Source organism: Anomalospiza imberbis, chromosome 11 (genome assembly GCF_031753505.1).
Source record: "Anomalospiza imberbis isolate Cuckoo-Finch-1a 21T00152 chromosome 11, ASM3175350v1, whole genome shotgun sequence".
Lineage (NCBI taxonomy): Eukaryota > Metazoa > Chordata > Aves > Passeriformes > Viduidae > Anomalospiza > Anomalospiza imberbis.
This window is the reverse complement of record NC_089691.1, coordinates 16,655,927-16,681,583: the sequence shown is the minus strand read 5'-3', so window position 1 is coordinate 16,681,583 and position 25,657 is coordinate 16,655,927. Positions and strand designations below refer to the sequence as shown.

At 44.4% G+C, this 25,657-nt stretch overlaps 2 long non-coding RNA genes across 8 annotated transcripts in view; both read left to right on the top strand.

Moving 5' to 3' along the window:
- The first annotated feature begins 7,292 nt into the window (after window positions 1-7,292).
- Window positions 7,293-16,663, top strand: LOC137480822 (uncharacterized). Its single transcript, XR_011003119.1, has 3 exons — window positions 7,293-7,520; window positions 15,346-15,455; window positions 15,609-16,663. It is a non-coding gene; the product is annotated as an uncharacterized lncRNA (long non-coding RNA).
- Window positions 16,664-20,111: 3,448 nt separating this feature from the next.
- Window positions 20,112-25,657, top strand: part of LOC137480821 (uncharacterized) — a 44,125-nt gene continuing 38,579 nt past the window's right edge. For 2 of the 7 annotated variants that reach the window (XR_011003115.1, XR_011003117.1), the window contains exon 1: window positions 20,112-20,522. This is a non-coding gene — a long non-coding RNA (uncharacterized lncRNA). The remainder of the gene's footprint in view (window positions 20,523-25,657) is intronic. The other 5 variants (XR_011003113.1, XR_011003118.1, XR_011003114.1 and 2 more) reach the window with 5 other exon arrangements.

Sequence of the window (25,657 nt, the reverse complement as noted above, 5' to 3'; positions counted from 1 at the left end):
GCTGGAGACTCTGTGGAGGGAGAGCTCCAGATGGGCTATTGCCAATGACTATTGAGTTGGTTGTAGCTCTTTCTAGGTAAAACATTAATCATGATGGATTTATTTTTTTTTTTTTTATGCTTGGGTTATGTGACTCTACAGAACTAAAATTTAACAGAGTATTAATTATATGCTGATTTCTGCCATTAACCAATGGTTTAAGGATTTTTACACAGCCTGGATGAGGCAAAGTGCTTTCATAACTGTGCAGTTTTCTATTTTTTCTCTTTTCCATTGTTCAGATGCTTTGAGTTGTGCTTATATTGTTATTATCCCTCTGACTTTATTACTTTCACCCATCATTTTAATCTCCCTGGAGTGAGTGAATGGGTAGCCTAAGCTGTGCAGGACACCCATGCTTTTAGAATGACAAGAGATGGAGATAATCTGGCCTCTTGGGATAAAATTGGCACTGCTTTACAAACAAGTAGGTAAAACTGGTTTCATAGATTGCCCCTCCCTTTAATTAGAATGCGAACCAGCCACCTCCCAGCCCCTTATGTGTTGCAGCACAAGAGGGCAGTGTTAGGTTGGATTGAGTCGCACAAGGGTGCGATTAACGCGGGAACAATTCATGGCTCATTAATTTTGCCTGTCGGTGAAGGCAGTGTGGGGTGAGGGCAGCTCCCACTGGGGCTGGGCAGTGGAAGAGGTGGCCAAGCTCCTTTTTTTGCCTGGATCAGCATCAGCTGCCACGCAACACTGCTGGGCATGGCATTTGGGGGCACCAGTCTTACTCCAGGGTGCCAAGAGCCACCCTGACCCCCACGGGGCTTTGCTGTGACCTGCAGCATCTGTGTCTGTCTCTGCCCACTGGGATTTTCCATCCTACCTTGGCCACAGGGTCCCACTGATGGCACTTGCTGCAGTGCTCAGCAGAGCTGCTGCTTCTTACCTTGCTCAGCAGGGCAGGAATGCCAGTCCTTTACCAAATCCCTTCCCTGGCATGGCTGGGGTGAGATGTCCCGGCTCCCATGTCTCTGATGGAACTGCTGGAGCCTTTGCGCCTTGTGACATCACCCAGCACCTGCAGGAGCAAACCCACCGGTCCAGCTCAGGGTCTGGCCAGCCTTGACAGCAAGAGACAAGCTCACTGTCAGTCTGTGCCTTTTATGGGGCAATAAATGAGAAAAAGTTAAAAAAGAAATATTATGCATGGAAACAGCTGTGAGGGTATGAAACTAATGATGTTCTCTCTTCCTCTCCACAGAGCAAGCATCACATCCCCTGCAGGATACTGGTCCCTGATCTTCAACAGCATGGTCCTGTTTTACCCAGAGCACTCTGGCCTCTGAGGCTCCTTTGTCAGCCTCTGGTTTTTCATGAATGATCTGGGAGTGTGGGCTATCTCTAACTTTTTCCCTGTTTTCAAGGGAGCATGATGTTAAAAGCAAAGGTTTTATGAGCAGCTGTGGTGGCTCATCTCGGAACATGTATTGCTGCACACGCAAAATAAGGGTTGAGCATAGTCATACATAATTTATTTGTGCCTGAAGGCTGCTTGCTTTTGTGCTTTCTGGTTTTCTGGTTGTTGTATCATGCTTGGGAATGATCTTGAGCCATGGACATGAGCACAGTGCTCCAACCCCAAAATGGAAGCCGCTGAAGGATTCTTCAGTGCTTCATCCTCTTAGCCAAGGCTGTCAGGCTCAGCTGGTGCAAAGTCCTGGGAAATCCCACTGCAGGCTCAAAGCCTCAGGCACCATTTTTTGATGTACACAAAAGACCTTGTTTTAATAGGAATTAATTAGCAGTTTAAGTACTTGCAGGGTAGGAAATCCCCCACAGGGTATACTCGTTAAGGTTTCTTTACACATTACCTCCCAGGAGGATGCAGACTTTCCCTTCGTTTCCTGCATCACTGTCTGCTTCAGCAGTAACTCCAGTAATTGTACAACAAGCCCAAAGTTTGCAATCATAAATTCCTTCCAGTGCTCATCTGTTCCTCCGTGTTAGACAGATCAGTGATGGGCAATAATTTATCAAAGAGCCTGAGGTTGTAGTGTCACATATTCATGCCCAGGGTGCAATGATGATGTGATAATGTCAGTGTAACCACACATCTTGTTTGCATTATTTATTGCTCTCATGAATTACAAATTTGTATTTTAAAATGACTGAGAAATTTATCTGCTTCCCAAAAAGCCAAATTATGAAGGTGGCATAATCTTATCTCTAGGGCAGACATTCCCTTTTATTATTGGCATTTAATAAGAGAATGTGTAATTAAAGGAAAGTAATTAACCTATTTCTAGAAAGTTTGTATGTTGAACAAACAGGCAGCTGTACGTGTGCTGCCAGGAGTCCTGTCTGCCCAGGCTGTGCTCTGAGGGAAGCAGTCTGCATTCCAGGGGTGAGGAGAGTGGATAGATTTCTCCAGAATGGTTCCACAACACCACATTTTCCTTAGAAGTTGTTTAAATTTTGGAGGCATTTTGCATAGGGGTGACTCCTCTTCCCGTGGGATGATCAGACAGCTGGGGCAGAGTCTGAGGTGAGATGAATCCTGGCTGAACCCTGGCATGGCTTTACCACAGATATGGCAGCCCTGGCACTTTGGGAGACTCCCACAGGTGGGGTGACTAAATGGGACAAAGATCCCACTGTTTTCCTTCTCTAGTGGCACTCACCAGAGACTCGAGATGGCCACTTAGTAGGAGCAGGCAAATAGTTAAGTAGTGCTGAGTTCCCCCATCAGCAGGAATCACTGCTTGCCTCATGGGCTGGCTCTCCGTGTGCCCCGTGGGGTGTGTGACTCTTCTGTGCCACACTTGCTGCAGTGTGCAATGCTTTGCTGGAAGCTGCTTTGCCACACATAGGAGAGGACAATCACAAAAAAAATCCTATGAGTCCTCTGTCCCTGTCCTACATTTCACTGTGTTTGAAACATGTTACTAGTTCCTATCATTTAAAAAAACTTTCCTGATAGACCATTTCATCTTTCAATAGGAGAATGTATTGTGGAGGTATCCAGAAAGACAATGGGCATGAGTAGCAGCAAAAGAAATTGCAAGTAGACAAGCAGGAAAACATTTTCACAATGGATGTGAGCAAACGCTAGGAAGAGAGACTGGGATCCTGGAGATACTCAGATACTGTGCAGGAGGCCCTGAGCAACCTGATCCCCCTTGGAAGTGAGTCCTGCTTGGAGCAGGGGTTGGGTCAGTGACTTCCAGTGATGCCTCCCATCCCAAACTACTCTGGATCTGGAAGGTGATCAGCTCTGCAGCCACCTGAATGACAGAGAGTGCTTGTCTGGCCGCCTGGGCAGCCTCTGGGGAAAACAAGGAGGGAGAGCACTGGCTGAGGCTCAACCTGCCTCAGACTCAGGAGCTTGGTGAGCTTTTGGTGCTGCCAGGCAGAGCAGCCTTTGGTACAGCTTAACACAGGGATCCAAAGAAATGCTGTTCAGAGCTTGTGCAAATCACGCAGATGCTGGGAAGCTGTTCTGACACCTAATGAGCCACTGTTGTTCTGCTCGAAAAGTGCTCTGTATCTGCTTATCCTTTGCAAAGTGACACCAGTATGAATGTGTCTGATTTTGTAAAGTGTGTTTTTTCTGTAGGCATTCAAACAGCTCTGAGCTGCATGATTATGAGAGCTGAGCCTCAGCTCCCACTTTGCTGTCATCGTCAGCATTCATAACCAGTGCTGAAAGGCGTTGGTGGTGAGAATCAAGCCCTGGTGCAGCTCCAGGTGACTGCTGCCTTCTCCCAGAGCCTCGGCACACGCTGCATGAATATCACCATGCAGTGGCTGCCATCACTCTGCTGGATAACCAGGTAAGAAAAGCTGTGCCTATCATTTAAGTGAGATGCTGGCTCATCTGAGATTCACAGTCCTGCCATGAGGTTTATTAATTTTCTTTAAATAAGTATGGTAGTGAAATCATCCATTCTTTTACTTGGAATGCTGCAAGAAATTTAAAGAAAAGGAAAACTGATATGAATTTATACTTCACAATTGCACTGCTGAGCCTGGAAAATATCTGCCCTAATGCAGATGCAGGTACATTGGAGTCACAGATGAAGCAATCATATGGAGAGTAAAAGGGAATCAGCTTGAACATTTCTCATGTAACCAAAGCCCAACCAAAGCCCTGCAAACTGGAGAGGTGGCCATGGCAGGATGAAGGTGCATTAAGGCAAATGACCATAATCACCCAGAGGATTTGGTATTTGCTGTGGCTGATCTAAGCTCTGTGTGTATGGAAAAAGGTGTGCAGCACCTTCCTCAGACCCCCAGCTGCTGTTGCATGGGGTGTCAGCTGGCTGGAAATCTGCAGTTGCAAAATGGGTTGAAGCATAAATATAAGTCTTGATATTATCTCTGGAGAGGGCATCAGAAGTATTTGACACCTTATCAATTCATAACACATCTGTTTCAAAGCTCTCTGCTTGCAGCAGGAGCTGTGCATGTGGAATTGTGCTGTGCAGGGGGCTCAGGGCAGCTGTCACACACTGCAGATGTCAGATGCTGTGTCTGCTGCCCAAGGCAGAGTGAGGCTGTCCCCGCTAGGGCTGCGTTTTTGGCAATTTGTTCTGATGTTTCCTAAATGAGGGAATCACTACAGTGGCTCCTCAGCACTGCCTCTTGAGACCCTCTGCCCCTTCCACCTCTGTCCCAAGGTCCCTGAGCTAGAAGCCAGCCCCTGAGCTAGTGGCTGGTGCTCCAGCACAGCTGCAGGAACAACCTCCTGCCTTGCCAAGGAATAAAAAAGAGAAGGAGATTAGTTTTCTGCAGTGAGCTCATATTCAGAGAATGGGCCATGGCAGCTCATTACTAACACATGCAGTGCTAGACTGTCCACAGGCAGTGGGGGGGCTGCTGGGGACTGCCTGCAATCCCAAACAACAAAGCAGGAGAGGTTGAGGCAGGGGGTGACAATGGCAATTGCACCTCTTCGTGATGCAGAGATCAGACACCAACTGGCCAGGTATTAACACTGTTTTAACCAGCCATGGAGCTTTGAAGTGTTTTCCTGAGCTCTGAGTGCATTTTCTTAAAGGCTAAAGCACACTTTGAGTTCTGTGCTGTCGCTGCAGCGAAGGATGCCGAAGGATGGGCGGCTGTCTCAGAATAGAAGGCAGATATATATTTTTGTTGAGGTTTAGTTGCTGAATTGGTGAAGCATCAAGCAATTGCCATAAAGCTTTTCTCTGAGTAATACTCTTGTCCTTCTAGATTTGGGTGACTATCTGACACAATCTGTTGGCTGAAGATCAAAGGGTAGAGGGAGCCTGTGCCTCTGGCTGCAGTTTCCTTCCACCCTCTGGCAAAACAAAGCCAAGGCAAACGTGACATCCCGCCCTGTGAGCTGGGTCTGGGGGTGGTTTGGGGGCTCGAGGCAGGAGGGCTGGGGCTGCTGGGCTGTGCTGCCCTGGCTGATGGAGCCATGATGGGCTCATCCTGCCTGGCCACAGTGCAGGGTGAAGGAGAGCACAGTGGGAACTGAGCTGTGTCACACTGGGTGCCACAGGGATCCTGGTGGAAAGGCTGGAAATTCTTTCCCTGAGAATTTCCTGGGAAAGACCATACAGCTTTTGGTGGGAGAAGCTGTTCTCTCCACAGGCCTTGAAGTGTGCCAGTGCTTGATAAATCTAATTTGGCCCAAATTTACTTCCAGAGATGCTCTCTTCAGAAAAGCCTGTTTACCTTCCTCCTGGCAGTGACCCAGCCATGTGATGCTCTGGTTGCACAGAACTGCAAGTGCAGTGTATTAAATTATTGCTGCTCCTTCGACTGACATGCAGAATGGACGTTACAACTGATCTGGTTTTCCATGAAAAATTTATTGCATTTAAGTGTATCTAATTGAGTAAATTTTGTTTGTACACAGGGACTGCTTGTCCTATTGCCTCTCTATCACTCTGGAATTGTATTAAGGTCTCCCATGATGCCCAGGGTCTGTAGCCTTATAGACCCATGTGTGTGTCCCACTTCCAGCAAGATTTCTGTCTTCTTTTCAGCCAAGCTCCTCCAGGCTATGCCTACCAAGGAAAAAAAAACCCTCCAGCCTCCATCCAGCTATCAGCTCTCAGGCCTTAATGTAGGCGCCTGAAAACCCAGCTTTTTACCTCTTATTCCAGGCAGGCACTAGTCAGTTGATTGCTTTCTGCATAGAGCAGTCTCTTCTCCCAATTACTGCGACTGTTGGAGCTTTAAAGTTGATGATTGTGTGTTGTTGGAATACAAATTGATCATTAGAAACATTAATAATGGCTACTTGACTTTATAATTAGCCACGTATCTGTATTGCATTCAGGAGCTATTAGTCTTCAATGAGCACATTCCAAATAATCCATTTATATTTGAATAAATTGACACACAATAGCTATCTTAATCAATCTAAATATAATTCCTATTTAGGAGCCTCTGCTTTGCCACTTTTATTTTTTTCTTAGGATAGCAGCAGCTGGGTTTGGTGAGATTTGGAGCTCCAGGAGGGCTGAGCTGGAGAACAAGCAATGGCCTGCTCCCCTGCAGCCTCCCAGTCCCAGGTACAGGCAAATTCAGGTCGTGATAGTGGAAGGGCAGCACTGGTGGGACAGGGGTTTGGGTCTTCCATCACTTGTGTGGATTATTGCATGCATCCAGCAGTGTCATGGTTTCACCCCAGCCAGCAGCCAAGCCCCAGGCAGCTGCTCACTCACTCCCCCACCAGCAGGAGAAGGGAGAGAATTGGAAGGCTAAAAGCCAGAAAACTTGTGGATTGAGATAAAGACAGTTTAATAGGGAGAGCAAAACCCAAGCACACAGGCAAATTAAAACAAAGAATTAATTCACTGCTTCCCCTGGGCAAGCAGGTGTTCCACCATCTCCAGGAGAGCACAGCCCCAGCCCATGTAACAGTGACTTGGGAAGATAAATGCCATCAGTCCAAACACGTCCCCTCCCTTCCTTCTTCTTCCCCCAGCTTTACATATGAGCATGATGTCACATGGCATGGAATATCCTTTGGTCACTTTGGGTCACCTGTCCTGGCTCTGTCTCCTCCCAAGCACTCCTCACCAGTGTGGCAGTGCAAAAAACAGAAAAGGCTTTGGCTCTGTGTAAATCCTGCTCAGCAACAACAAAAATATCTCTGTACTGTCAACCCTGTGTTGTCCAAAACAGAGCCCTGCACCAGCCCCTGTGAAGAAAATTAACTCTACCCATGATGAAACCAGCACAAGCAGTAGGTTTCTTTGGATCTGGGATCATTAAACATTAACTTCCAATTTTCCATCCACAAAATTTTTAAACATTTTTTTAAAATTGTTTATTTAAAACAGTTTGATTCAAGTTTGTTGGTCACTTTATAGATTTTATAAGGTAATGACTCTCTGGCTTATTGTTACACCTGAACAAATTCCAGGTAATAGGCATCTGAGGAAGGCCACAGCAGTCACCAGTGATGTGCAGATGAGATGATGGCATACATCTGGGAACTTCAAGTTGAGTTAGCACTGCAAAATTTGGATCCTGCCAGTCCCAGACAGGTGAGTTTTGTGATTCAATCTTCCACCCATGATATGAAGGTTTTAATTTTCTGGACCCTGACTCATCTAATTTACCTGTTTGGTGCAAATATTTGAATATGGCTGAGCAAGGAACTACATATCATGCCTGCTAAAAAGATTTTACTGGGAGATGGAATTGCATTTTTATGCCATTTTGGACAGTCAGCATTAATCGTTCCTTGCTCATTGGTGAGGGTATTTAAGACTGTATTGTTTTTGAGATGACAGGACTATTCCTCAGGTGGTGGACACTCCCTGTGACTTTGCTTAAGCCACATTAGCACTCAGGGAGTGAGGATCACAGTGGTGCATTTTTTTGGGCGAGAGTTGTTTGCTTTCACTAGCAAAAAAGAAGTGTCTTCTTTTTTACTGAGCACAGTCAAACCCTGAGGAAATTATCTCTCCCTAAAGGACTAGAGGACGTGTGAATACCTGAGCAGTGAGCAGACTCTTACACCCCACCAGGGAGCTCCTGAAGGTGATGAAAATACTGTTTTCCACTGTTTTGCAATATGCTTTTATCCCCATGCAGCTCCTATGGAAACAATCACACAAAACCCTCACGTGTTACTGCAGGCTGATCTTATTTCCTTGTGTTGTCTTCTTAGTGAGAATAGACAAACAAAATAATAACAGTAAAAAAAACCCCAAAAAAAAACCCAGTCCATGATGTCAATGGAGATTCTTAAGCCCTACAGTTCTTGGGGTGGTCAGAGTGTGTTGCACATTGCGTGGGGTGTCTGTCACACTGCCCCCAGCCCTGAGCACTCACATCAAGACAGGTCAGGTAAAGGAAAGATGAATGGAGGTGTCCACATGGAAATGGCTGCTAGGTCACCCACAGCTGAGATCTGGGTTAGCTGGGATGGTAGGAGACCTGGGGGACATTGCTCTGCTAATTACAGGTGTTTGGCTGCAGAGGTTTGTGTGGCTATGGCATCCTGGCCAGCGACTCTTGTTCAGGGACACCCCACCAGATGGACAGAGCTCTGTCCTCCCCCAAATAAAGGAGTGGCCTTGCTGGGCAGCACTCCCAGGAAGTCCTTAGCACGAGCAGTGCTGGAGTTGCCAGGAAGGAGCTGAAAACCTGCCAGACCTCAGCTGGGATGAGGAGAGAGAGCCCGCGTGGGGCTCTGCTAATAGGGAGCTGTTAGGGACTGCTGAACAAAAGGACTTGTCCTGCAACAGTACAGTAGGCAGGGAGAGCTTTTGTTTATTTGACTGTGTTTCATCCAGGTCTGATGGGGTTTTTTCCACTTTGAAAATTCCTTTATTCTCTTTTGTGTTTCCACATAACAGCTGCAGCGTTTCAGGGCTCCTGGGGTGTTTTTGTGCACACAGTGGAGAGGGGTCCAGACCAGTGCTGCAATGGGTTCACACCACATGCCGGAAAACTTTCCCTGGCCCCATCCAATGAACTTTAAACCTCCTATAGCCCAGATCAACACCTAAAATCACTGCAAGGTTCCACAGTAGGAGAGCAGGAAGGACAAAGTGCAGAAACAGTTTGGTACAGCTTTACAGGTAGAGAGAATTCATTAGGTGAGAATGGCCATGTGGAAAGCCCCCAGAGGCTCTGCCAAATTTAACCCTGGCATGAGAGTGGCCTAGGAATAATACATGTTTTATACAAGCTTCCATTGTTAGCTTTTCCCAGAGAGATTCTTTATCTGGTGGGGTTTTGTTTGCTGAGGCTATTTGATGCTGCCTTTCATTTCCCCCAGTAATTCTTCCTTTCCAATGGCAGTTGTTGCCCATCCTTATTACCTGGAGTCATTTGGATGACATCCATTTTCACTTCTTAAAAAAAAAAATCCACTATCTTTGCTAAAGGCTGCATCACATCCTATTTAAAATCAACAGAAAGAGTTCAAAGAGCCCCAAACTGGACCAGAAATTGTTACTTCCTTTCAGGTTTCTCAATATGATATTTGCCTCCTAGCAACCACCATCCACAGGCAGGGGTGTAGCAATATTAAGCTCTCAGTTGAGTGCCACAACTGGCATCCCAGGGCACCCTGCAGAGCTTTACAAAGCCCTCAGTAGTGTCAACTCACTCCCCTTGCTGTAAGCATCATTTACACACAGGGTTATGCAACAGTCTGAAAAGCAGAGGGAAGTTCTGCCCTGCAGAGGCTGTGAAAGGAGGATGGGGAGTGCTGCAGGCTTGATTTAAACTCCAGGTGTGACAGAAGCACCCAGAGGATGTTTTGGGATCTCCTGTACTTTTACTGCCTGGAGTATCCCAAACTCTAACCTGTGCATCATCTCATCCTAGGTAGGCTTTTGCAGTCCTCCTCTTTGACAGCTAATTTGGTGCCTTTTTCTTTCTTTAATTACAGCAATTTATCACATTCCCTCCCAGCTCATCCTCTCTAATATACCATGATGGTGAATGTCACTTGTTCAGGTAGGACAAGGTAAAGTTTGCCTGCAGGGAACAGTGATTTTTCTTTAAGGACTTGGAAAATGGTCTCAGCTGAGCAAAGTCTTTGGCTCTTTTTGGCTTCCTTATGCCTCTTTTCCTCCTATTTTTGCACATCCATTCCATAAATTCAGTTTTTCTGATTAGCCCAATTGAATCAATTGTAGATCTGTTTGGGAAAGCTCAAGATCCTTTTTTACCTTCAAGTCTTAAGGAAGAAAGTTGTGTGTTATTCCAGTGGGGCTGGAGAACCAGCCATGTTCTTGCAGCTCCATCAGCAGGACATTCCAAGGGCTTTTGTGGCTCAGAACAGCCTGACTTCCTAGCTCTTTCTTAAGAAACAATAACAGACATCACAAAGGGATTGGATTAATAACCTCCCTTCTGGTGCATCCTATTCGAAAGTTGCCAGTGTCTCCTCCACATTTTTTAGCCACTAATTTAAGGTCTAAAGGACTTTTTGCTCTTGGTATTGGTGAGGTGATATGAGGTTATTTAGTTGTGATGTTTCATGAGAATCTCAGCTTTCCTTAAGGAACAGGACAGGAGTAAATATTTAGTGCACTAACAGACTCCAAAAAGAAAGCTGAACATGCAAAGCTAGAGGGCCAAAATTTAGAAGGCAATTTAAGAGTCTGCCACCTTCAGAACTCTCATTTAGTAATTATTTTTAGATGTCATGATGTTTTTAATGAACTGGATTTTTAGAGCCTGGAGCAATTCAGCTGGGAGGAATTATATTTTAAAGCTGCAGCACACCTTTGGAATCTTCCCTGTTTTAGCTGAGAAGGATGAGGATGCACAAGGGATCTGTGCATCACAAGGGATGCCTGTGGGGTTTTGTACAGTGCATATAAACTTATGATCCCATCCATTTTACTTTAATTGTGTCTATCTTGCTAACTGGACAGTTTCTGAGGACCACATCAATAATCCAGGAAGATAAAAAGTTTAAGAGCAATGGCATAAATATACTGTGCATTTTACTGGTTCAACAGTCATAATATCTGGATCATATAAAAATAGCTATTTAACAACAACTGTTTCTCCCACAGCAATTAAGAACCTATGAAAGTTGAAAGATGATGAGCATCATATAATTGGTTTCTGCAGAGCCTAATGAGACTCTATTTTCTCAGTAAAGAGAATATTCTCTTTCTTGAGAATAGAAAAAATAACAGATGATAAATATTTATAAGTGACTCTTATCTTTCTCCTGTCATGAAGTTTTCATCAGCAAACTGTATTAAAAAAAAAAAAAAAGAAAGAAAGAAAAAAAAAAAAGATGCTCACATTAGAAATGCAGCTAATTTACTCCTGTTTAGTATTTGTACTGCAGTGGTGCCCAGAAGACCATGGAGAGTTCTGGGTTCCAGGCACCACCTCCCCAGCCTGCTGCCCACAGGGTGCCCCTGTGACAGCATTATAGTTTTGGGGAGAATTTGGGAAACTGGAACCATCTAGTCGCTGCCTTATGTTGTTTCTGCAACTCCACTTAAGGTTCCTTGTATGGGTTTGGGGGATGCATTTTCTGTAGTAATTCCAGGCACTACTGGGGGCATCCCTAGGGAGTCATTCTGGCCATGGTGTGAGCTGTGCATGTGCAGTCTGAGCCTGTTTTCCAGCATGGGTTTTTCAATGCACTTTTGGAAGATCTCTTGGCCAGCTCAGTTGACATGTACTACAATAATGGTCTGGCTGCAAGTAAAATAATGTGAAGATAAATATTGATATTTCAATTACCTTTTAAATTGTACTTGCTGAGATCCCTGTGCCTGACTTGGGTGTTAAAGCATGGATGGTACCTGGTTCTGTGAACACATCATTTTGTCAATGCATATAACAGCTTATACTTCCATCCTTGAATAACAACCTCTGCTTTAAAGAGTGACCACAAATTGTATTTACACAATAAATTCATGCTCAGTTCTTGCAGAAAAAAAACAACTGCTTCAAGGAATCTAAGTGCAATTTTCTCTGCTCTTCTTCCATGATCTCCATCATAAATAAGTAGCTATGAATGCTCATGGGACAGTGCAAGAGTTTCTTGCAAGCAGTTGCTTTTACAGCTATTTTATGGCTAGTGTTTTGAGGAACTAACAGTTTGAAATTAAACCAATGGCAGTTATAAATACATCTCTTTACGTGGCTATGTCTTCACTTTTTTTCCAAGAATGAGATAATGGCAGAACACAGATTCCTGAAGAGCCTCTTTTTGAAGGCAAAGGTGACCTCTTTTTAGCTGCTGTGACTGCAAGGCAAGTTTCCTTATTTAAGAGGGGGAAATTCTTACTTGTCACCAGGGAAAATTTTGAATGCACAAGTGTCTTATGTAGTATGAAATACTACTGCAGTCTTTCCTGAGGCATATGCCTACATGGGATTTTCTCTAAAAAAACCCACAAAAGAGAGGTGAACTTCATGTGCCAGATGCCTTCTTGAACATACTTGCTAACCAAGGTCATGTTAGTTCTTCTGCTTTCAAAACAACTTGACTTACTAGATCAGGAATTCATATTTAATGGACACACAACAAAAGGTTCAGGTCTTAAGAGAAGATGATTTTTTTAAACTGGTATTCTGAATGGAAATTGTATTCTCTTCTTAGAGGAAATCAAAGGAAATAAAGCATCATGACCTGTACATCTGCTGAGACCAGGGACATGGGAGAACAGGGAATGAATGGTTTAACCTCCTGCTCTGTTGTAATGGTGAGCCTGGAGAAGCAAATGCAATTCTGCCTCCCACATCTCAGAAAAGAGGTTGCAAAACTTGGAAAGGACATTGCAAGGAGCCATAGTAAAGATCTAAGGGCAGGAAAGTGTGTCTTATGGTGTGAGATTTACAGAGCTCAATCTGTTTGGCTAATCAGAAAGACTGTGGCCTTCATTTGATTACAGGGCTTACATACGTTCATGAGGAATAAATATTCTAAAAGTAGTATTCCATCTATGCCTATAGGTGTAGCAAGATCCAATGTCTGAGAGTTAAATTAAGAACTACTTATGTTGTAAATAGCACACACAGTTTCACTGATGGCATGGTTAGCCACCAAGAAAAGAGGAGGAAAGTCAAAAGAGGTAGCAGTAATTTGTTTTGATGCCAAAAACCATGATAATGTGTGTCTAGAAAGAATTAAAAAGGATTTTTGCAGCCAGTGGAGATGCCAGATGTGGGTGTCCCTGCACAATGCAGCTCTGAGCACTCAGCTGAGCCGGGTGTGTCCATGCCCATTGTCCATGTCCAGGCTTCTGTGCCCAGTGTCCGTGCCCGGGTGTCCATGCCTGTGTCCAGGTGTCCATGCCTGGGTGTCTGTTCCCGTGTCCAGCTGTCCGTGCCCATGTCCAGGTGTCCATGCCCAAGTGTCCGTTCCCATGTCCAGGTGTCCGTGCCTGTGTCCAGGTGTCCATGCCCGAGTGTCTGTGCCCGTGTCCAGATGTCCATGGCCATGTCCAGGTGCCTATTCCTATGTCCAGGTGTCCGTGTCCAGGTGTCCATTCCTGTGTCCAGGTGTCCATTATCATGTCCATTTCCGTGTCCAGGTGCCCGTGTCCGGGTGTCCATTCTCATGTCTGTTCCCATGTCCGGGTGTCCGTTCCTGTGTCCAGGTGCCTGTGCCCGTGTCTGGGTGTCCGTTCCCATGTCCAGGTGTCCGTTCCCATGTACGTTTCCATGTCCGGGTGTCCGTTCCTATGTCCAGGTGTCTGTTCCTATGTCCAGGTGTCCGTTCCCGTGTCCGGGTGTCCGCTCCCGTGTCCAGGTGTCCGTTCCCATGTCCGGGTGTCCGTTCCTATGTCCAGGTGTCTGTTCTTATGTCCAGGTGTCCGTTCCCGTGTCCGGGTGTCCGCTCCCGTGTCCAGGTGTCCGTTCCCATGTCCGGGTGTCCATTCCTATGTCCAGGTGTCCATTCCCGTCCGGCAGAGCTACAGCAGAGGGTGCTGTGATGCCGCTGTGCGGGGCAGCCCCGCTCCTGGCGAGCCCAGCCTGCCATGGGCCGGCTGCTGAGGGCTCTTACGGCTGGGAATTCAATCACTGCTCGAATTCCGGGGCCTCGGGAGCTGTCGCTGCCCGGTTTCTTGGCTGGGAAGCTGGAGCAGCACCGTGTGTGCGATTCCCACCGAGGGTGGTTATGTAAATACTGCTCTCACAACGGTTCTTAACAGAATTAACTCGGCTGGGAGGCACAAGCAATGCTCCTCTAATTTGTACTCCATGGTCCTTTCCCCACCACAGTGTTGGGAAAAAGACCTTCTTTTATCAAAGCTCTGACAGCACTTTTAATCAAAATAATCCATTTTAGAATAATGTCTCATCTATGCTTCTTGTTTCCTTCTCTCTCTCTTTTTTCTTTTTTTTTTTTTTTTCTTTTTTTAAACTTTTCTCACTGAAGAAAAAGGAAGAAGGGCAGTCAGGAACATGGAAAAAATGCACTACTCATTTCCCAGTTTTGTTTTTTAAAAGTTTCAAAATCTCTGAAGCAGTGCTTATGAAAATTTCCTCTTTCAAAATCAGGGCATTACTGGGGCCTGGGAGAGAAGCCCTCCAGCCCAATCCAGCCATAAAGGACTGTTAATATTCAAGCTGAGGGTGGAATAGCACCTCCTTCCTGAAAGATGAAGGGGAGCAAGCTTGGGTGGCATGGCAGAGGAGCGCGTGGGAAGCAAATCACTTATTTTCTCTTCCAGAAGACCCGCCCTGCAATGTAGGTTTGGGGATGGAGGAAGGAGAAGGAATCCTTGCCCTAGATGCTGCAGAAAAAACAATGGTTTGGGAAGGGAGAAAACCATAGCTGAGCTTTGGGGGTGCTCTCTGCACGAGGTTGCCATGTGGAGAGGCCAAAGTCCTCGGGGGAGCAGTGCCATGAACGTGCTCCTTGGCATTTGAAGCATGGCACGCTGTCAGCTGTGGTTTGTTACTCATACTGGGTTCCCTGCCCCTCCAAATCTTCAAGGAAAGGCTTGGTTGGTATTTACTCTCTGACAATTTATGTACCAGAGGACTGTTCTTAAGATATTGTGGTTTATGTTCAAAATATTGTTTGTGCATAAATAGCAATGAGGCTCAGTTGGGTCCTGAGCTGACCTCTGCCCAGCCTGCAGATCCTTTGGCTTCTCATTTACGTGTCTCACAGTGTAAGGGATGCTGCTGCCCCTCTCCCATCCACACAAAGCTGCCTTCCCTAGTACACATACCTAATTTGTAGCTAATACTCTCATTGTGGCTACTTCAATAACAGTACAGATTTTTTTTTCCAAATGAGATACACATGTGGCTCCCAAGCCAGTATTTTTCTGTTTCAAATTAAGCATATTTTTTTTCCTCAAGGATGCCACATCATACATAATTTTCTATAATCTTTTCTATTGATTTCATTCTTAGCCTTCATCAAAACTGTGCTGGAGCAATTGAGGAGCAGATTGGGACCTACCTTGCAGAGAAGAAAAGGGGATGAGTAATCTACTTACACCATTATATTGACCTTCTGCTTTGTGAGTAATAGCCCTGGGTCAGAGGAATAGTATTACTGAGGAATGCTGCTGCCAAGGGTGGGAGTCCTGGCTGTTTTCTCCCCTGCTAAGGCTCCTAGAAAGTGTACCTCACCTATGGGACACAGAGCTTCTAGTGGTACCACTGCCTTCCAGGACAAGCTGGAAATTCACAAAATGCCTGTGACATTCTTGCAAGACCACAAGCAATGAGCACAAAAAGGACAAGCCCGAATCTCAAATGGGAACAAAGCTATAACTCAACCAGCTGGAGTTGAAAAAGGTCACTGGCTCAGCTCTAGAAAGACTTGTATGTTTTGATGTTTGTGGAATATCCTCAGGTTCCTTAGCAGGACACACTGCTGGGACAAGATCATGCCAGAGCAAGTTTATGATGCTGAGGCATCTCCTGGGTTTGACTGCAGCAGAAATACCTTGTGGTTTCTCTACATCTGTGTGAAATTAGTAAGTCCTGGAACACATGAAAATTAGTAATAAAAATAAAAGCTTTCCTTCCACCCCCCGTCACCTCCTCCCACTGACACAATTTAAAGATTTAGAATCAGTTTGTATCGTGGCCAGAGACTGAAGTTACGATTGTAATGTTTCCACTTACGACAAGGAAATTGAAGTAGAGCAATTAATCAATAACAATATGGGAAAGTAAAAACTGAGACAGACACTTAGAGCTTGCATGCTTAGCTGCATAAGGGGAATTTTAGAAAACTTCTGTCTTTTACTGCTCTTTTAAGTTTTATATTACCAACTTTCAAGTCGGAGAGAAGTCATGCTTTGTGCTGCCCTATTTCACCCAACATTACAAACCCATTCATTTGCAGGGAGCGGATATTTAATTATGAATAATCCCAAAGTGTTTCACTGAGTGTTGTACAAACTGTGCACTCAGGCCCGTTTCATACAGTCATGAAATGCCATCATCCCTCAGGTGAAACAAAGCAATTCTTCAGCAGCACAAAGCAAAGCTGCACAGCAATTTGGGGAAGGAAGTGAGCAATAATGGATTCATTTGAAACTGCAGGGGGATTTTAACTATGCAGAATGCAATTACCAGAACTGGAGTTTATCCAGGACACTGGGGTTAAGACCCTATCTATTACAAAAGATGCCACAGAACTTCCAGCATCCTTCCCCTCATTTCCTATGTGTTACTCACTGGGCTTCTAAGCACACACTGAGAGAGGCCAGTCCTGTTTGGATTGTGAAAAATGATGGGACCTCAGGGCAAGGTGCAGAGGAAAAACTAGTATTTCTTACTGATCAGAGCTTTCTCTTTGCACATAATGCAAAGGGCTTTGTACTGGAGAGAGAAATGAAAAGCTTTTGGGTGTGTGGCTCTGTCCAGAGCGACCTAACCAGGCAGCTGTTGGTCTGTGGTGTGAGCCAAGGGCTGCTGAAAGGCCAGGGTGGCCCTAATTTGGTCATCAGTACCTTAAAACAGAAATGGACCATTTCCTGACCATGTTCATATAAGTTAGGCTGAATTCATTAAAGTGTCTAAGTACTTCTTAATTGGGATTGGAAAGCCCATATTTCCATGGGGGCAATAAAACAAGGGCAGTACCTCTACTTCCTGGTGAGGAGCACAGAGCAGCACCACTGCACAGAAGAAAGACTTAAACTTCATCTATGTGTTGCCTGTTAGGAGCTTTCCTGAACTGTTTTGGTTTTGGAGAGTTGCCTGACCTGCTGAGCCCAGCTCCCTTCAGACCCTCTGCCACCTCTCCATTATAAACACACAATCCCTTGAAAAATAACCAGATACCTTTCTCTTGGAGTGTTTACACCCCAGAATAAAATCAGCTGCCACAAGCTGGTTTATAAAGAATAGAGGAGCAGGGAGGAGCAGAGCAGTAAAGCCTGGCCTAGGCAGGGGTTGAGAGGCAGAGATGTGGCTGCTCCACAGAGTCCCAGGGCTGTCCCTGCCTCCCCTCTAAACACAGGCAAACAGGCAGCATCAGGTCTGCATGGGAGGACGAGAGGAAATATTTGTTCAAATATGTATATATGTATTTTCAACTCCCACAAAAATGCCAGTTGTGAAACTCCAGGAGCAGCACTTTTTATATTGGCATGAAAGCTAGAGTGGATATGGAAAGCTTTCAGCTGATTTGTGAGGAACAAAAGTCAGTATTCAACACTTGTATTTCTGGACCTTTAACTGATTACACTAAAAGTCAACAAGGCCTGTGTCTTTTGGCCTAGAGATGCAGGTATTAGATGTGCTCAGTGCTGGAAACACCTGTCTTACCTCCCTTCCATTTACTGCTGAGAGAGTTTTCGGTCTTATTTAAATGTATGTAGTTCAATACAACAACTGTTATTCTCACGTGGCTGTTGAAAATAGACAAGTAAATAAAACAAGTAATCATCCCAGAAATGCCTAACAGAATCCCCTTGCCCACTCACAGGTGCTGGTGGAAAAGTTACCAATTACCAGTGAAGCCCCAATAAATAATGCTTCAGTCTTGTGACTGCAAATCTTTCTAAAAGAATCTGGCTATTTCAGGCCTTGCATCATAAATCAGTGCCTCCAATGAGTGGGCTCTGAATGGCTGGACAAAAATAATTAATCATGATTAAATCAAAAGCAGCAGGATGCATGCAAAGGCAGTCTTAGCCAGGATGCATTCCTAGGAATAAAATCACTCAAAATGGCCTATAAATCTGGAGCATGGCTGAGCTGAATGTGAAGAAATGTGACTGGTATGGATTTTCAGGTTTTATGCTGCATAGATATTGCATATGATTAAGCTTTTCTGCTGCTACAACAGCATAAGATTTCAGGCCATGTCCACCTTGTACCTTTACCAAAGGCAATAGTTGACCATGGTGGGCTGGAGAACCAGTCTCATACCTCTCCTAGAATCACACAATCATAGAAACATAGAATATGCTGAGCTGGAAGGGACCCATCAGGATCCTTGAGTCCAGCTCCTGGCCTGCAGCAGTGTCTGACTGATAGCAGCAGAAATACAGGACGGCCACAAACAGAAAACACCTCATGAGATCAGACACTACTGATGGTTTTACTGAGCACATGAAGGACATGCAAAATCTAGAAAAATAAGCCTTGCTGGGATAATTTTACATCATTATCTGATGCTCCCACTTGTGGTGTCTGAGCTTGGTCATATGTATATTCTCAAGCAGATTGGAAGGGACAGTGTTCTGATAGCTACAGTGCTGACAACTGGCCCAATCATTCTGGCCTTAAGCAGTTTTTCTCTTGTCTTTATTGACCATTAATGAATCAGGACTTACTCCTCAGAGAGACTGAGCTAAAGCTGCATCTCTGATAAAACCAGGAGTAATACTCAGAAATACAAGAATATCAACAGGAAAATTTAACAGGCATCAGAGATGGTCTAAATACCTAAAGCAAAATAATGCCCTATTTCAAATTCATCCTTAATAGCTTCTCTCAAGCCAGTCTAATATATTTTTAACACATAACATTCTTGTCTGGAATATTTTCTTTCTTATCTCTCCAACTCTTCTCCAGGGGAGCAAAGATTTACATAACATTAGGTCAAAACCCAGATGAGGATATACTACATGGGAATTTTGTAAAAGACACTCATCCCCTGTCTGTGAAGGGGAACCAGGCTCAGAGAGCTTTAATAAGGCACCAAAAGCCAGACAATGCCCAGAGGTTCTGCTTGACACCAACAGTGCCTGGCAGGAGATGTGAAGGCACTGAATAGTTGATAGACCCATCACTGTGGTACATAAAGCAGACAGTGCCAGGGCAATATAAAATCTCCCCAGAAGAATGGTAAGGTGGTTACTGAAAAGTGATTGTGATTTATAAGCTCATAGAGTGGGCAGGGCTGGTGCTAAATGTCCCAACATGGCTGAGTCACTCTTAATGTAGTAGCTGTACACCTACTACTCAGTAACACAGTTATCCACAATTCCCATCTCTCAGCATAGATAAATGTTTCTCTTTGGGATAATTTTTAACTTTTAAACATTGAATAATATACATTTTCTTGGAACTCCACCTTTCAGGAAAAGAACAATAATGTCAATTTTTTTAATAGCCTTCATCATTCAGCAATCATGCCAAGAAGATTAATAGTAACAGCCATATTTTATTATCTATATAGCAGGTTGTAGAGGAAATGCTTTTTTATTTCCATGTCAAGTGAAGGTCACTGACCACCACTTGTTCTAGGGCAACTTCTGTGCAACTGGTTCTAAAGTCCAAGTTTAGAAAACCTCATTATTGAAGAAGGGGGAAAAAACAGCCCTAAAAATTCAGTGCAAAAAAAAAAAATTTGCAGTCCCCAAACAAAATCAATAGCACAGTATGAAAAATAGCATAGGAAGTAAAATAGCTGATATGCTGATTGTTTGAGAAATGCCTCATTCTGACCTCAAGTTTCTGCTAAAAAAATTACAAATTTCAGCTAAAAAAATTACACACCTAGTGTGCAATTTATATAGGGTTAGGGTTGTGTCCATATTTTAAATGAAATCCAACCTGACCAAAAAGGGCTCATTTCTGGGCCTCATTTTGAGGCAGTTGCTCACACTAAATGTCTGTGAAAGCTTTTGGTGTGGTTTTCCTTCCCCCTGTGCATAAAATCATTTAGGTGGGACAAGACCCCTAAGATCATCAAGTCTAGCCATTAACCCAGCACTGCCAAGCCACCATTAAACCATGTCCCCAGGTGCCACATCTACATCTCTTTTAAATCCCTCCAGGCATGGTGATTCCATCACTTCCCTAGGCAGACTACTGTGTTTTTTGTCTTAGTTTGCTCTGAAAACATGTGGTTTTGCAGCCTGAGTCAGCCTGGATCCTCAGCTGAAGACAAGCTGCTCAATTCCTCTCCCAAAGCCATCAGGTGCTGATAATAAAAGGGGCCACAGGAGATTCTCCTGAGTGCCCAATGACCATCTGTTTTCCCCAGCCTGAACAATAGGTTTTAAATAGAACAAGAAAGAAGGGAGATGGATGCAATTCCCTCACTCTGAGGAAGGTGGAGACGAGGTGAGGACATGTGTGGCACTGTCAGCGTCATCTTCTCAGCAGGATGGTGAGTGGAGGCTGCTGCTTGTGCAGCCCTTCCTTTGTACCCAGTACCTGATCAGCTTGAATTGTGTGGAGCTTAGTCTGGGATTAAACCAGGGAAGTTTGTTCTCAGATTTGGGTTGTGTTCCAAAAACCATGCCTTCCCTTATCAAGTATGGTTTGTCTCTCCTGCTAACTGGCATTGTTATAATGGAAGCTGCTGGATCATAGGCAATAGAAAAGCAATGTCGTGGGCGAGCGAGAATAGAAATGATCCTTTAAAATAGGTTGGGGTGAAGTGAGGATAGGAAGAGGATAGCATTTGTCTCTTTATCGGCAAGAATTTTCCCCACCCAGAATCAGAATCCTGCTTTTTTCAAAAATAAAGGCTCTCTTCTCTCCAAAACACTTCAGAGTTATTTCATCTCCTGTTTAACTCCTGCCTAATAATTTCATCTTTCATTTCCTCCTATTGTTCACCCTGGCACATATCCCATCTATTATAAGCCCCAGATATCAGAAAGTAATTTTTTTAGAGAGAGGAAAGTAAGAGTCAGCTGGTTTGAAGTAAGGTTTTTATAGCAGCACAAGTTCTGGAAGCATTGTACAGAGACTGGTATTAAAGAAATAGCTCCATGGGAGGAAACTGGATTGAGGAGACAAAGGTTTCTGTAAAAGCTGTATTACTGCCAAAGCAAGGGTAATTGCTCCTGTTTAGAACTCTAATACAGAATGGTGTTTTGCAGGCACTGAGGAGAGATAGGAAGTAGTCACTAGATAAACACTCATGGGAGCTGGCCTTTACTGAAAATCTCCAGCCAATTACTTTACTGAAGTAGTTGGCTGCAAAGCAGCCTTTTAAGAAAATTAAAATGTCTGTAAATATGGCTTTTGCCTCTGTGTCTGCACACATGTAGACACAAACTGCAGAGTCCATCAGCTGGCCCAGAGTACGTGTCTCACATCAGGGACTGGGCTCAGACCAGTGCATCTCTAGCGCTGTGCTGCTTCCACACCTTCCTTCTTTCCGCTGAGAGAGGCTGATCTTTTGGAGGAACTTTATGTTCCTTTTGTCTCTTGAAGGTGGGTCAGACTCCCAAAAATATCAGCAAAGCCCAGGCTAGAAATCCTGTCTGAGAGGGCTGGGTGGAGCCTTGCAGCTCTGCTAATGAACCTCTCCTCATCCTTTTTCCCTCCTACACCCATACCAGAATTCTTTACCTACCAGAATGCACAAAGGTGTGTGAGTGCTCTTTGGCCATTTAGGCAGGGCAGGTTTATGGGGCTTTCTGGACACATAAAACTGATCCTTCTGGCAAATCCATAGAGGAAGTGGATGAAGGAACAGAAGGTGAAAATATTGGAGTTTTGTTTGCTCTGGTGGTCCTCATTCAGTTAAGAAACAAAATATATGGCATGTGGGGGATGGGATAGTGCATAACAAAATTGTTCAAGGAGTCCCAAATCGTAAGACAGACTCTACAGATTAGCTTAGGAGCAGGATATCTGGTTGCTGTCCTGGACTAGCAGACATGTCTCATTCACTGTGAGTTTTCTTTCCTTGCCATGAGATGTGAGGGATACCTTATAATCCATAATGCTCATTGCTGGTTGTGCTTTGTTGAGTAGCACTCAAGGTTAATATTCCTCTAAATCACAGCTTTTCACTAAACTCTCAATCTCCCCTACCTCAGGTTCCTGAGCCGGAAGGAAGGACTGATGCTTTGCAGGCATCTCCTGCTGTTGTAGGTTTGAACATTATAAGAGCAGTTCTGCCAATCTCAGGGAGCCTAATGTTGTTTTTAAGGGTATCTCTCACAGGTCACCCCACCTCCTGCACCACAGGCAGCCCTGGCAGGAGCTGAAGGTCAAGAAATTTCAGTTTGCCTTTTCTGAAGACTTCTTCATGGAAAGGCTGTAGGAGACTGCTAGGTTTAGAAAGGGAACAAGGACAATAAGGATAAGCAGTGGATCTACCAGGTCAGTCCAAGATCCAGCTCATTTGAATGTGGGATATCAATACCAGAGGTAAAGATGAAGGTTTTCAGAAAAAGATGGAAGGTGCCTCAGAAAGAGTCAGGAAATAAACAACCCGTGGTGTGTGTTTGCCAGTAGCTACTCCACAACACAAATCTTTCTCTCATTTGTCCAAAATATTGACAGTGAATTGAACCCTGTTGCAACTTGGTTTAAATGTGTATTTTCACACAGAACTACCAAGGGAATAAATGTTCTCTTCTCCCTGAAGGATTATTAGGGCTAATAATGAAGGAGGTGTGACAACTCTGTTTTGCACCAGTTTTCTGAATCTCTTTGAGGGATACAGAAATAAGTTTTCGTGTGACACATGCTGTGGCAACTTGCAGATAGATGGTTCATTGACAATGCACTGCATGGTATTAATGACCTCTATTTCCAGCAGCTCCCTAGGACTTGCACTCACTGCAGTGTTCAGGTGTGATCCAAAATCTCTTGAATCCTCCAGCACTTCCAGAGACTCTGGTGTGCTTAAGATTAGTGTGCTAGGACATAGGTCTGGCCCCACAGATGTCAGTTTTTAAATAACATACTGTCCTGGATTAATTAGTGTTCACCTGTAGCTGTGTTCTGGATTCAATGAACAGTTATGATGTTAACCAGGTTCTAACCCTTTATGGAAAGGCAGCACTTTATAAATGGCAGTAGTTCAGTAACTGTGCTCTTTCTATGCCAGTGCTGGTTTCCTACAAACCTAGAAATGAAATTACATGGCTGCTGTCTTAAGAGTGTAACCACTGAACAGCTATTGCTAAGAGGTCATTCCGAAGTACATAAATAGGGAAAGGAATTCCATATGGTCCAGAAAAACAAACAATTGCCACATGGTGTTTCTCAAGACGCAGAAAGAGTGTGTTTGCTTTTTTTTCTTGCAATATAAAGACAGAGCAGTAGCTGGTGAGAGCAGCAAGAATTGGTGGATTATCCCAAACTGGGGCTCCCTAAAGATGCTTGGGGTCAGAGAATATGCTGGTCTGAATTTTCACTGAAGCTGTTGCCTGGCTCTAAATGATAGTGGGAAGAAGTCACTGCTAAACTTGCAAAGACCCAGAAAGGTGACTGGAAGTCATTATTTTCCTTTAACTCTTCTGTTAGTAGTCTGTTATAAAGAAGTGGCTGGTATGAGGCAGCAAAGAGCTAAAAACTACAACAAAAACTCTAGACAGATTAAACATTAAATTATTCTGACAGTCATTATATTAAACAGTTAATTATTTACTAGTAGTACTAGGGAGAGCACATGAATTCTCTAGATTGGAACAAATGCAGTGATGTAGTCCAGGCTATTTTTAAGAGCAGAGCTTTGGACACAGTGTGCTGAATCTGCTGTGTCCCGTCACTGTGTGCATCATTTAAAGCTTTTATAAACAGCCATGCTTTTTCAGGAGTCAGATGTTAGGCAAGCACTCGGGCAGCATCATGGAAGAGTGACATAGCAGTGTCATAAACATTCACAGAGATCCAAGCAGGGCCTTGAGATGGCTAAATGTTTGGGAAAACAGATTATCTGGGGAGGATGGGTTGTTATGGGACTTGGAAGGCTGCATTGGCTGTGCCAGCAATGTGTAGAAAGCAAATTCTCTCAAGCTTCCAAATTCCCAGAATCCTTCTGAGGTCTGTGCCATTCAAAATAGCAGCAGTTTGCTGGAGAACTCTTTCAGCAAAGGATAATGTATTTCTTCTGCTGCTTCCTCTAATAGCAGAGGAAACTGCTGTGAACACCAAGAGGCAGCTGTATAAGGCGGGATGTCATTTTCTCCTCTGTCCCAAGCTGGTTGTGTGGAGATGAGTGCAACTTCCAAGAGCATGGACTTCCTCTCTCCTGAAAAACTGCTGCATTCGAGTTGTGCATGCAGGAGTGATGGCATGAAAATCTGGTCAGAGTTGCAGAGGGAGTGCTTTTAATGTACAAAGTGTTCTAGTGCATGTAACCCTGCTTTTTAAGTAGCTGCACCTCCTGTGTAACAGCAGTGCAGCTCAGAGCCCATTTCTTTGGAAACACTTCATTGCCAGCAGCTGCCTGTTGTTTTCCTGGTGTAGAAGGGGGTGTGGGTATTTGGGAAGTATGGCAGTGGTTTAGGTTCCCTATTTTTTATCTTATATGTGAGTTCAGGGGCTGACCTGCGATACAGTACAAAGATGAGCTGTAAGTAGCTAGTGCCGCTGATGTGGGACCCTATATATGTACTATAGAACCTGCTTTTTGGGAATCTAACTGCTGTGGATCCTTGGAGCAGAAGAGCTGGTGTGTCCTGTAGGGAGGTAGTGCATCAAAATAGAGAAGAGTATTTTGTGCAGGAATGGCACATAGCAACCCCATTACCTCTGTGCAGGCTACAAATCCTTTACAGCTGGGATGGGCTTTTGGCTGGTTTGAGTGCAGTGGCCAGTGGAGTGGACCCTTATCCCTACTTGAATTAGAGAGACAAATTGGATATGAGTGACATCAGAAAATGTGTTATCTAACTGACCTTTAAATAATATTATTTAACAGCAGAGACAAATGCACTGACAAACATTTGGGAAAAACCCTAAAACGTAAGCAGTAACCATATTACTTAAACACAAAAGGGAAATGCAGAACTGATGTTCAGAGTCTGTTCCCTGTGTCATACACCCGTCCAACTGATGCAATTCCCATAGAAGTCTTGGCAGTACTTGTTACATCCTACCCCAAGGGAGGTGACCCTTGCTTCACTGAGAAGGGAAAAAAAAAAAGTCCTTCCAGATTCAACAGTGCAGTTCCAGTTTGGCCACGTCCTTTTAATGACTTGCTGAGCTCTTACATGTTTACTTACCCAATTCCTGCGTAATAAAAATTGGCAAACCTCTTTGGAGAGAGCCCATGACTGTGCACTTACTGAGCAGCATCAGACTGCTGAGCAGTGCCTCTTCTTTTGACAGCTCACATGATGCTGGGACTTATTTCCACATGCTGGAGCAAAGAGAGATCTAAGGCAGAGAGGCCCAAATGGAACAGGGAGAAGCTGCTACCTCTTGCCATGAAAAAGCCATCCTAAACAATTTGTATGGGATTAGAAAGGTCATACTGTGGAGTAAGTGTAGTCATCACGGACAGCAGATTTTTCCTACCAGTGTGAAGGAAGAGAACATGTTCTTGAAGCCT